At 42.5% G+C, this 12,556-nt stretch overlaps 1 protein-coding gene across 2 annotated transcripts in view; it reads right to left on the bottom strand.

Moving 5' to 3' along the window:
- The window catches only part of LOC124300307 (frizzled-2), a 99,210-nt gene that overhangs the window by 68,439 nt on the left and 18,215 nt on the right, over window positions 1-12,556 (bottom strand). The window contains exon 1 of one of the 2 annotated variants that reach the window (XM_046754256.1): window positions 828-1,153. The exons of the other annotated variant lie outside the window; for it this stretch is intronic. The gene's annotated coding sequence lies outside the window, so the exon portion shown is untranslated. Of the gene's footprint in view, window positions 1-827; window positions 1,154-12,556 lie in introns of those variants that run through there. 2 annotated transcript variants of the gene reach the window in all.

Genomic DNA, 12,556 nt, shown 5'->3' with positions numbered 1-12,556 from the left:
AATTAAGGTGAGATGAGGCTGGTCCTGGCCAACTTTAACGCAAAGGTGACACGAAGACGTGAATAATTTCCGAGTCACAAGTTGAGTTTTGGTTCATTAAATCCACGGATCTGTCAGTCGCTATTACCCACGCATTCACCAACATCTGGTTCTTGGCGAGCTCGACAATGACCACAAACGACGCATTATTTGGCCGCGACAAACGCTCGCATTCAACGTGACCGAAATAAAATTCACCTACCACTCGAAACGGATAATATTATAAAATAAACATGTCTCTGTTGTAATGAAAATTGACAACAACGAAAAAAAAAAAAAAAAAGAAGAGAACGAATAAAACGAAAGTGATACTTTCCGAGCCACACATTACGAACGTTCGCTTTTGCAGGTTATGATACACGCAACCGTCGGACAAAAGCGCGGGAAATCGGATCGCGAAATACTCAATTTCTCCACATTGTAAGAATCTTTAATTCCTCAACTTCTCCAAGCAGAGAATATTGTAAAATAAACATGTCTCCGTTGTAATGAAAATTGACATGAAAAAAAGAGAGAAAGAAAAAAATTAACACAATATTTAACGAAACACATATCACGAATATCCGCTTTTAGAGGTTATGATATACAAGCGTCGGACAAAAGCGCGGGAACTTCGAATCGCGAAATATTCTTTTTCTTCACGCTGTAAAAATCTTCAACTCCTCTACGGAAGCTGTTGAGTACCTGGATTACACACGATATACGCAACCTGTTGAGACGCACACAATATAATGTTTACGACAAAATATACACAGCCGCGTTAGGTGACAGGCCGAATCTTTCCATACCTGGTTGCTGCCAGATTAGATTATGCTAATCCTCTCGTAGCTCGGCGATAAGACCAGTGCAAATCTTGCCTCGATGCAGGGTATGTAAAGGTGTGAATCTATATTTGTAAGCAATATATACGCATATATGTAATACATATATTATCTATCAGCTGATTACGCCCCGGGCCACTGCAGATATCCAAAACTCATATCTCTCCACCAGCAGTGATTATTTTCAGTCTAGCCAGTCCCGCGCAACAGTAACTATAAAATTCGCCTAATCACCGTAGCTGAAAAACTTCACTGTACATGGTTCTTAACTTTTTTCGAAATCACGGTGTTGACTTTTTTTTTTTTGTTTTTAAGACAATATTTTCAACAGTCACGATCGATTATTTATCACCTCTTAGCGTATCACTGTCATTAACAAAAATTCATCGACGAACCGCATGCGGGGATTTCGTCCCCTGCTACCACGGAAAAGAATGAATTAAAAAAAAGAAACCGCACAACTTCACTCCGACTGCAGCGTTTTGGTCCCTGTGCAAATCATGAGTGAAGGGATGAACAGCGGATGGAAACACGGAGTAAGAGTTTCTCCGTAGCCTTTTTCCTTGAGGAAAAAGTGCAAGCTTTTAAGAATATATATCTCGCGGACGAGAAAGGGGTCGTCGTGTCTCTTGCTCAACGGTGCGGTTCGACGGTTCGACGGTTCGACGGTTTCACCGTTGTAACCACACTGCAGACGGTGCTGCTGCCTGTTCTCGAGACGCGTCAGCAATGCCTCGTCCTGGCCGACGTACCCGCTTTTATCAATGCTCACCGATTCGCGGGTCTCCCTTCGTGTGTTGGTGACTAACCGTCGGAGGTCTCCGATGTCGAGAGTCCGGCCTCTCGGAACCCCTGATAACGCGCACACGCGCAACGCGCCCGCGACGCAGCCTCGTTCGGCAACCCGGCATGCAGCCACAGGTATAACGCCCCTCGTTTTTGCCAAAATTGAAGATTTTCTCTATTCTCAAAACCCAAAGTCTCTCCCGATGGCGATTTTCCAGTGATCTCGGAAGAGCTAACGATTTTGGTACGTTAAATTCGGTTATGCCGATATACGTTTTTAAATTTGGCGCCATTTCTTGTTCCGAAAGCTTACGATTGATTGACTGACGGGCACACCGTGCGAGTACCACCCACGCATTATCGCCGATTATATCTTATTCCGGAAATTTCCGAGCTGATCCGAACCACGTCGATTGTTTGTTTGATTATTTAACGACAAATTGACAAAGGAAACAAATTAATTTTGGGGTTAGAGTGTGATTCAAACGTGAAAACATGCTTTTATAATAAAAGTTTATTTTCAAATTAATGTTTTTTCGCTTATTTAATGTTATTTTCATAATTTTTATAAGCAAAATATGAAGTGTTTGTGACAATAACATTTGAAAAATAATCTTACGATTTTTGCGAATGCGAATGTCAAGAAATATGGTAATATTTGTTACATCACTAGTTTCTATTACGCAGATTATGGAGATTGGATTGCCAAGAATTGACACTTCTTATTCATTTTATTACTAGATAGTTGTGCATCGAGTATTTGTCAAATTATTGCGTTCTTGTGCTACGATAATCCCTTTGAAGAGATAAAAATAGAAAATAGTCAAATTGTACAGAAAGGTTCGGATATCGATTATTCATTTCGGATTGCCTCGAAACTGTTGATAATTTTTTTTTTCATTCAGAAGAATATACCTCTTAGAAAGTCTCTCGAACAAACTTTTGTTTCTCTTGTCATCGGTCAATTTAATATTTCCATTCGTTGATCATATTTAGCATCGGTGCGACAACGATAACGAAAACGTTAGTTTAAAAGAATTTATTACTTTTTTGGTATCGTTCAAGCTTGGGCCGAGAAAAAAATATTGAAGGAATAATTTTCTCAAATCGTTTCACCTGTGACCTGTGCTTATTATTGATCGTAACAGCTTGATTCGAAATAAAGCAAATTCTTAAGTTGAACGTGTTTCATACAGTAATGAAAAGATGCAGTATTCATCCATTCCTGATTTTGACTACCATTTTTGATTCAGAAATAATCTAGCATGATTATAATATTCAAACGAGCTTGAAGAAAAATGATTGTAAACAAGAATGTTGACAAAACCTTCACGATCGATTTTTTTTTCTTTTTAGATCAACTGATCGCAGCGTTTTCTGGTTCAGTGAGTGGGATGTCAAATAGAAAGAACGTGTTTCGAACGCAGCATTGAAAATTTATTCAAAAGAAGATGTGAAAAAAGGACGATTAATTAAAGTATATAAGAAAGACGAGTAGTTATTAGTCGAGAAGTAAATTTGAAACAGGTTCCACTCGCGTATACTATTACAGTCGTAAAAATTTGATGATCCTTGGATAATTAATTTTCTATAAAATGTGTTTCGATCAAGAGAAGGAATAACTGCACACTCAATGCGCGAGGGGAAGTTACATTTAAACCACCGTGCAGTTAGGCCGTTATACGTATTACCGGAGTACTTTGACGATGTGGTATAAAGTATAATTCCGTTCAAGCAGCGAGGATGGGCGAAGGGGTATTTGCGTGTGAATTTACAAGGCAATAAATGTCGAGAGGTGAAAATACACGTTAAATATTTAACCGGCTCTTAAGAGGTTACAAAAATGTTTGCAGGCTACTCTCATTAACCAAACAACCGGCGATCCTTATCTGCCGCCGCGCAACGACTGCGGAGTCGTTTAATCACGTCTCAGCTCTGCAATTACATACCCACATGCGTGCATATGAGTATATCACAAACTGCGTGCAGCAGATAAATGCAACCGGGCAAAAAGTAGCCCAAAGATTGAGCAACTCCCTCCTAACAGTTCAACAATTTCCACTGAATTTTCCAGCCAACGCAAACTCTCGGAAGCTTTTTCTCTTTGTCGTTATTGTTTATTTTTATTTTTTACTCTTTTTATCACCGTGGTCATGAATTTCTGCACTCATCGTTCTGTTACTCTAACGTTTCTTGTGTCAATTTACTTTGCAGGTGGTGTTATTACTTGCTGTCCTGCTTTTGTAAAGGAAACGATGGTTGACAGTCGGTAAGTTTCGATGTCAGGCCGATCGTAGCTCTGAAATTTTTTTTGAGCAATTTTTTTCACCGAGATTATGTCTACTTGATTACTTTAACACTCGTTGTTATCTTCGTACCCTTGAAAGAAAAGGAATCTGAGAAACTGCATTTTTTTTTCATTTCAATTAAATATTCACAATCATGAAATTTGAACGTTGAAAATTTTGTATTCTGCCACCACTAATACTCGACGTTGAAACGAGACATGAATTTTCAATTTCCACAAAACCTGCGACACATTTCCAACTTCGAAATCGCCAATGAGCTATTATAAAAACATTTCGTCCAATTCGTCCAATGTCAATTCAGTCGTTGAATAATAATCACGATATAATTTATCTGGAATCGAGGCTACGATAAACAGTTTTTCCAGTATCGTAAATAATTTTCAGACTCATCAAAAGTACAAATAAAAGCATGAAATGTTTGGTTAAAATTCTTCCTTTAGGTATAAGGCAAATTTGAATTTGAAAATTATAAAGAAAAGTAAACAATACGACGATTGCGATCTTGTTCATTACTGGGAGAAATGTTCCCAGCTAAATCTCATAATATACGTATAAGTATATTCTCGCATCTGTGTGTCTTTGAAGAACGGGCAGAGTGATGATTAGGTTGAGTCAAGTTTGGTTAGGTTAGGTTAGGTATGGTAACACAGGTAAACGCCCGAAATTTATGATCCCGGGAATAATTGCTTTGGCATAACTGGGCGTGGGGTTGAATACAACGCCCCAATTATGTCCCATCCACGCTTAATCTACCCCCATATTTTACACCGCATATTATTCAGACAAAAGCCTCTCTATTTATACATGCTCGCGTATACATATGAATATGTGTTAATAATCTACGCATTATGTAATACACCGACACACACACAGACGCACGCGCACGCGCGTATTCGTATGCAACGCGCTTTCCATACACACTAGGTAAAATCTCATGGAGGGTAGGCATCACCAGTCAAATTTCTGGTAGGCTTTGCCTTTGAATCATGAATCATGCGTTACACCTTACGAGGTTTAATCGGTATAATATGGCGTATTGTAGACATGGTTGTGAAATGGACGATTAGCTACGGAAACGGTCATAAAATTTGTCCAAACTATAGCAGCAGGTCTTTTTTTCTATTTTCGGATAGACTGGTTCCACTTTTGATATCCCAGAGCCCAACACTTAGGTGGATACCAATATTTTTTTACGAGCTAAACGCGACTGGTTTTCAGTTTGGTATGATCAGACCGACGAAGATGATTGAGCGAATCTTTTATTTACCTAGTCAAATTTTCGTAAAGAAAAAATGCACAGTCTAACGATAAGACGAAGTGTCTATGGCGACTTGGCGGTAATATATGTTGAATTTTCGCGACGAAAATAGAGACTCGAGATATAGGACGCGACGCGATGGGCGCCGAGGAATGAGATCTCGCCCCAACAGATCTCTGCCGTAAAATTGACCAGATGTCCTTGCAAAAACAGTCAATGTAATTAAGATATTAATATAACCGACCGCGAGCGGATACGTGTCCCGCTTATGAATAATATACTCCGTGATAAATATAGGTGACATATTACAACTGCAGAAGCAAATCAATGAAGCGAAACAATAATCGTCATTCGAAAGCTGCAACGAGGTACTTGAGCATATCGATCTCCTCGCCACTTGGGAAATGATTGACTAGATTCAGTTCACGTTCCAATAAACGCAAAATTGCGACTGCATACAGCGTCTTGAAAAGTCGTGTTATGATTTTTTAAGCTACCGATTGACGTTCACCGACTCTTTCGATGACACTTACAAGAATCTCGGAAACTTTTCTGACGTGCTTTGAATCGTTTTAACGAAATGGGCCAGACCATCGAGTCTGGGCTCGAAGCCAGAGGGAGTGTACCGCTGGTTGAGCAGAAACGGGGTTGAAAATTTTTCCTGGTGAATCAGACGACAGGAGACGAATGGCGGAGTTGCAGGAAGGACTGACAGATAGAGACAGCCGACACAGTGACTAGACTGCCAAGTTAAGTAAGGTACTTTTGGTGAAGGTATAATTCATTTGGTATCGCGTTCGAAATGTTTTTCGTCGTGGTCCCAGGTCAGGCCATTATCGGGGCGAAGTTATGACCGCCATTACCATTAGTCTGTAATATAGTAGGCATTTTACTTCCCACTAAACAGATATCAACCCGCATCTTCGAGGGCCCACAAATTCTATCGTGTGCGCAGCACCCAGATCAGCGCGGTGAACGTTATCGGCCGTTCGGCCCTGGACTTACGACTACGAAGTACTTTATGTACACGTACAGTCAAACTCGGGTGAGCTACTAGAAGTGAAGTTTGGAAGTGGATGCGGAATGAGTCTTTGGCGGGAAACGTGAGAGGGTATAACTTTCTGGATGAAAAGTTAATTGCCATTTCTCTTCAAATGAATTCGACTCGATTCGGAAACGTTGGGTTTGAAAGTCATCCATCTGGGGCTTTCGAGTGTCACAGTCAGCAGGTGGGTTTCGTTACTCCAGTGTCTCTTCCACCTTCTCTTTGTAAAGACTATCGTTGAGGCTTTTGAGAACGGTATAAAGTTGGCTCCTCAGACATGGTCAAACCGGAGGAGGAACGCGTCTCTTTGGTCTTCTGTTTCATTTTGCGACTAGGCACTCAACGGCTTCAAGTCCGCACTTTGTTCCGGACGGGGCACGTAGAGCGTCATCAACCTGCAGCGCGCTTATGCATTGGCTGGTTTCGCGTAGTGACGGGAAAAATGCGAGATTCGTCATGACGGGTGAGTGGAGAGCCAATTAGGTACTGTACCGTTGTCAACCCGATGCGAGGGATTCGCTAAAAGAATTAATTCAACGGTCACTTCGAATGCGGAAGGACCGCTTTTGATTCCTGTGTCTTTGGCTCGCTGCATAAAAAACGAACCGAATGACTCTTCTCGTCGTTCTTTGTGGTTCGACTCTTCAGGGCCTCGCGGCTGAAGGCTGAGCCTGAAATGGAAACCCCGCGCCCGCTCTTCTCTGGCTAATCAACCAAAAAGAACCGTGCCCCGGTGTCTCTTCAGCTCTTGGTTCTTCTCCTCTGTTCCTACGCCGCGGTAAGCCTGATGGCGTATGCAGAAAACACCGTTCAAAGTGGCTACTCATATTGTCGGGGAGTACCCCTTCAGCTCGGCTTTGATGACGAGGAGTTAATTAGCTCGTATTATACTTTGTGACATCCCGAATGAGCCAGCAACAAAGGCAGAGTATGTTATTCGCCACTCTGCCGTTCAGCTGCGTATGTGTGCGTGGTGGCCATCGATGCATCGATGTACCTGCACCAAGCGATACTGCATCCGGATTCGAGGCCCCAAGCGGATTCGCAAGATTGACAATGAAGGAACAGGCTTCGTCTCGACCATTCGAAGAGTCTTCAGAAAGTGATTTCCGATCAATCGAGAACCGAACTCACGGAATGAGGAAAAAATGTCGAGCAATTGATTTCAGAGGGTAATATTATAGCGGCTGGGTAGTTAAGTGGGTGGGTACGGAAGCCGGAGGCGAAGGACTAAGTTCCTGGAGATGTCTTGAAGCTTGAAGGGAAGTAGCCTTCAAAGAGCCGGCTATCCGAAGAACATTCCACAAAGCGCTATTTTATTTGGTCTCAGATCAGAGATGCTTTAATACCCTCTTTACCGTAGAATCGTCAAAGATTCCCGACTTCCTTCAGTAGGTACAGCGTGCTGTTTGGGGTGGGTTTTTTTCTTTCATACCGCCCCAATAGAAATCTCATAGTAAACAAGAAGTCTTTTCGCAGTCTCACGTGATCTGGACAAAAGAGAAGGCTCATCACTAGAGAACACTGCATGTAAGAAGGATATGCGGTGTGACTATTACAGACTACGATTTCACGTCAATCCAACGCAATATGCACATATTGAATATTCAGTTCGACTGAAAATTTTTTCTATAGTAATCCGGACCAGCCAATTCCGGTCACTTTTGAGTTCACCATTGTTTACAGCGTGCCTATTTCGCGAGAAGCAAAGCTCCGGCATCGAGCTTTCTCAAGACTTTGACGGCAAAAGCCTTTAAAGCGCAACTCTTGAAATCGCGGTACATGCGGAGGTTTGTTTGCGAGAGGGAACCGGGCCTATATTCAGGGTGGTGGAGCCGGGTCTCTGCTGAAGAGATGTTTTTCGATCCACCACGTCTGCCGGTGGGAGAGGATGCCGCGGCGGCACACGGTGTCAGAGAAGATTTGCAACCCCCGGAGGTATTCTTTCACCCGTCGAGAACTACGGTCACGGTTTTTCACCCAGCTGGTGCAACGTCGCACGTACGTGGGTAGGTAGGTAGGTACGTGCAAAAGCTCGCGGTGGTGATATTCGAGCAACAGCCGCACCGTGTGCAGTATAGTATGCGAGCCCGCCTACTCCCGATGAATTCTTTGATGCACACTGTAATTAGTTGGTGGCAGAGGCCAACCGGGAGATGAGAGCAAAAATGTTTGAGTGGCGATCAAAGTGCGACTCTGCCTTGAACCGGGCGGCTGGGGGCGGATGGATACCCACTGCCACTGCAGCTACGGCTCGAGTCGGGGCTGGGGGTGGACCAAGAGGACGCCTGTGTCGCCCCCGCTCACTACCGTGTTCCGGCGAGCTGGAGGTGGATGACGTGAAGAGGATGGCGTGGCGAGGAAGTCAACGGCGTAGCGACCCCAGGGACGGATGTCTTCCGCTCAGCCGTAAAGGATCAGCGTTCGTTTCCTCTTCTGGAATTGGACTGCGAGTTCGACGACGAGCAGTTTTTGATAGTGTCCATTTCGCTTCTCCGTCTTCGTTCTGGCTCTTCTTCTACTTCTTCGTTTTCTTCCTTTTTTCAATCACGTATTTGCGTCTTCGATCATCCGCTACGCCAGTGGAGGAGGCCGAGGGCGCCATGACGCGTCGAGTGCGCCACTCCGCACCCTCAAAGCAGCCGCCGTCGTGACGCTCGCCCTACCACCTCGAGCTCAGTCCCCGTCATCCCGACAAAGACGCGTGCACACGGAATTTAATGCATTCGAGAAAGGCAACGGATAAACACCAAACACGCGAAATCCCTTGGGCAAAGTAACGAACGATATAGGTATACGTACTGGAGAGACCAGACTCTTGCATTTTTACGTCGGAGAGAAGCCTGCCGGCGGGGAATCGTTCTCCGTTTAGAGTCTCGTCGATGCGCTTTCACAAAGGACTGAACGATATTTCAAATTCGTTGTGCGAATTTGGTCAGAAAATCGATGACGTAACGGTATTGTTCCAGATTGCATCGCGCCTTGCTTGGTAAAAATTTGATCACAAATAACTTGAGAATTCATAAAGTGTGTTTAAAATTGACATCAAACTACTGTAATGCGATTCTTGTCTCTTTTCCATTAACAGTATTTTTTGATAGATTTCTGATTTCACTCGTCGCAAATACAAGGCCAATTCGAATCAGTTAGTTATGGAAGACCCGGTTTTCGGATCACTCGTAGCCTGATCTCGAGGTTGCGCGACTTGAAACTGTAATACAAAACGGTGGGCCAAAGTCGAGAACGAAGAGAGACCTAAGAGAGAATTAAAATCTACTGAATATTCTATGAGGGCCAGTTGCTTCGGTACAACCCTATTCATACCTTCAATTTCAAAAGTAGTTACTTCATCTGCTACTTCAAAACTGAACAAATACTAGCATAAATTGTGCGTGTTACACTGTTTTCGGAATCTTCACGCAGTATTTAGGATAAGTAAGTTTTGAGGCAACAATCTGAAGGTCACATGCCTAATCAATGATTCTAGAAATTTGTAAGAACCAACCTTCACCAGAAATGGATGGTTTGTTGCATAGTAAATATTTCGTAAATGATTAATATTAGTAAGCATCCTCAAACTCGACTTGAAGTAACAAAGAAAGAAAAAAGACAACATTCATATTTTGAAAATGTGCTTCCAAATGCTTGTTAAATGTTTAAAATCTTGAGTCTGACGGGGGAATTTTTGGATGGTGAGTTTATGACGTCAGGAAAACGGGGAAGCCTCTGGCGAGGGTTACGTGACGAGGGGAGCTTGGATGCACGCTGTTCGTCCACAACATCTGCCACGCATAGTTGGCGTAATTGTTTCTCTGATACGCGTATACGGATACATTGTAATCCTCTACACGGTGATACGCGAGCATGGAAGCCTACCCCACCTTTCGCAAGCGAAAACAAAAAAAAAAAAAAACAAAGACAAAGTGAATTTAGACACCAATTAAAAATTTTCAACCATTTTTTATACCGGATTGAGGCTGAGTTTAACTTGTACTAGGTACGTTAATCAGATCTCTCGTAATTTATCATTTGTAACGGTCAATTTATAAACTGGGTATACTGCAAATATAACTCTGATAATATGCTGAAAAGACACTGCAAATGTTTCCGTGTACAATTGCAACATGAAGTTGTCACGGCGCAGAACTTGGGATCCATTTCACTAAACATTGGACGGATCCATTGACGATTTCAGATTTGCAACAGAAACTTATCTCATGATGTGGAAATTGGGATAGTAGAGTTTACTGGTTATTGAAACATGGTCCAACATCTTATCAAGTACTCGCTATGCTTTTCTCGTCAGCTCTACTGCACTGAGAGAAATTTTTAGTTCCGGTTACCGCTCAGTCCTTAACTATTTTCATTGTTTACGACAATCGAAGAATATAGTTGTAGGTACAAAATGAAAATTAGATTTGTAGCTGTTACCAGAAAGTCTAGTATCCGTTACTATTCTTTCTCATTAAGATCACTGTTATTATATTCTCTTGTAACTGTTGCGAAAATTTAATGCGTGTGCAACAATATGTTGACGTTAAAGCCTTAGTTAACTAAGAAAGTAGAGTAAACCGAAAAAACAGATTTTGCGTTGCAATGACCAAAAAAAGGATCGATAATAGGGCAAAATGTTTACGCGTACCTCGTTTTTCGTAATTCCGACAATTTCCAAACAGTTTTTTTAACGATACCTGTTTTACTCAATTTTTCTAGTTACCGTAACAAATGAAATTTTTCTCATTGTTTAACAGATTGGTAAGAGTCCGAGACCCAAAGTCGTATGACTGCATATCTTGATCCATGGTGTCCATTGGCAGGGGAAGTAAAATCGTTTGAGCAGAGTCCGATGTACGAAGTAACAGAGTCCACGCGGGGTGGGCTTCCAGTAGAGTCCCTCTCCTTTCTCTCCTTTCTCTCCTATCACTCAAGCCGAGCCCCCTTAAACTATTGATTGACGTCCGGGTGACAGATTTTGCTGGCCACACACCCCTTTAACTACAAGCTACATGATACAGTTTGCCACGCCTGGCAGACGTACGATGGATGCATAGTTCCTCTCTTTTGTCATGCTGATATTGGCCGAGCAGTGGCTGTCAACCGAAAATTTTCGGCCAGAGGCTGCGAGTCCTCGTTCGCGGAGTTTATATCGTACCGGAGCGGTAAAAAACCCCTGAGAGCAGTAAAAGGTCGGTGATTCGCCGGCGAGAATACGCAGCACCATAAGCGATATCAAACCAAATGAAATTCTACCCGGTGAATTTTATCGACGCTTCGAACGCGATTCACCGTATTAATTTCCCCCCTCCCACCCTCGACTCTTTCTCTCACTCTTTTCAGAAGCGACGAAGAGAGTGAGAAGGAGGGACCGGGAATGAGAATGGTATCTACGGAGAGACGTATGTCTCTGCGACTTGAACGAAGATAAGAAACGTGCCTCGCACCAGAGATGGAAGAATCGGAAGATGTATTGTCGACGCTTCAACGGCCAACCCTTCAAACCCCCGATAAGGAATGTTTTAGTTAGGAGAAAGGTTACCGTAATCGTTTCAATTATTTTCAATATTAATTCAGTCCTTGTTTCAGCCGTGATCCTCCGCTCTGCACAGGCTTCTTCTTAACGTCGCGTCAACTTAACAGGGCACATCCGTCTTCCCTCTTAGAAATTCAAGCCGTTTCCCACCGTCGGAACAGCGGGAGTAAATTTACGATCAAGATCAAGGATCGCGTCCCGTCGAAATTGGCCTTTTGCATACCTCAAGGATGGCTTGCAAAAATAATTCCGACTCACTTATGAAGTCTTAATAGACACGATCGTAACATTCGGATGGTATTACGGTGAAGTTTTTGATTCTGTTTCGTTAAACAATGAAAATAAAGACCAAGAACCAAGTACCTCGTTAATAACGTGACAAACTGTTTCAGTATCATTTCATTTCGACTGATTTTCAGAGAAGAGAAAAAAATATTACTGGTAAAGTTTTGACAAAAGTTTTTACAGAGTCGCTCCGATTCCCATGGATGTTTATTAGAGTCTGTAGTGTACCACCAATTTTTGTCACATTCTCATTAAAAACAGTGATCATTGATGTACCATACGAAACAACTTGTGAAGTCGATGGGTTTTCTCGTTCAGTTTAAATTGATGACGCATTGAAAAGTTCCCAATTCCGTACCCGTCTTAGAATTTCAACTTTCTTCAAATTTAGCCATCAGACCATCGCGAGGACTCGACGAATCATGAATAATCGACATTATACTCGAGTCATTCATTAGCCGCTAGGGTATTTCTTCACTTCTG

Source organism: Neodiprion virginianus, chromosome 3, assembly GCF_021901495.1.
Source record: "Neodiprion virginianus isolate iyNeoVirg1 chromosome 3, iyNeoVirg1.1, whole genome shotgun sequence".
NCBI lineage: Eukaryota > Metazoa > Arthropoda > Insecta > Hymenoptera > Diprionidae > Neodiprion > Neodiprion virginianus.
The sequence above is the reverse complement of the archived record's forward strand: the minus strand, read 5'-3'. Positions and strand labels throughout refer to the sequence as shown.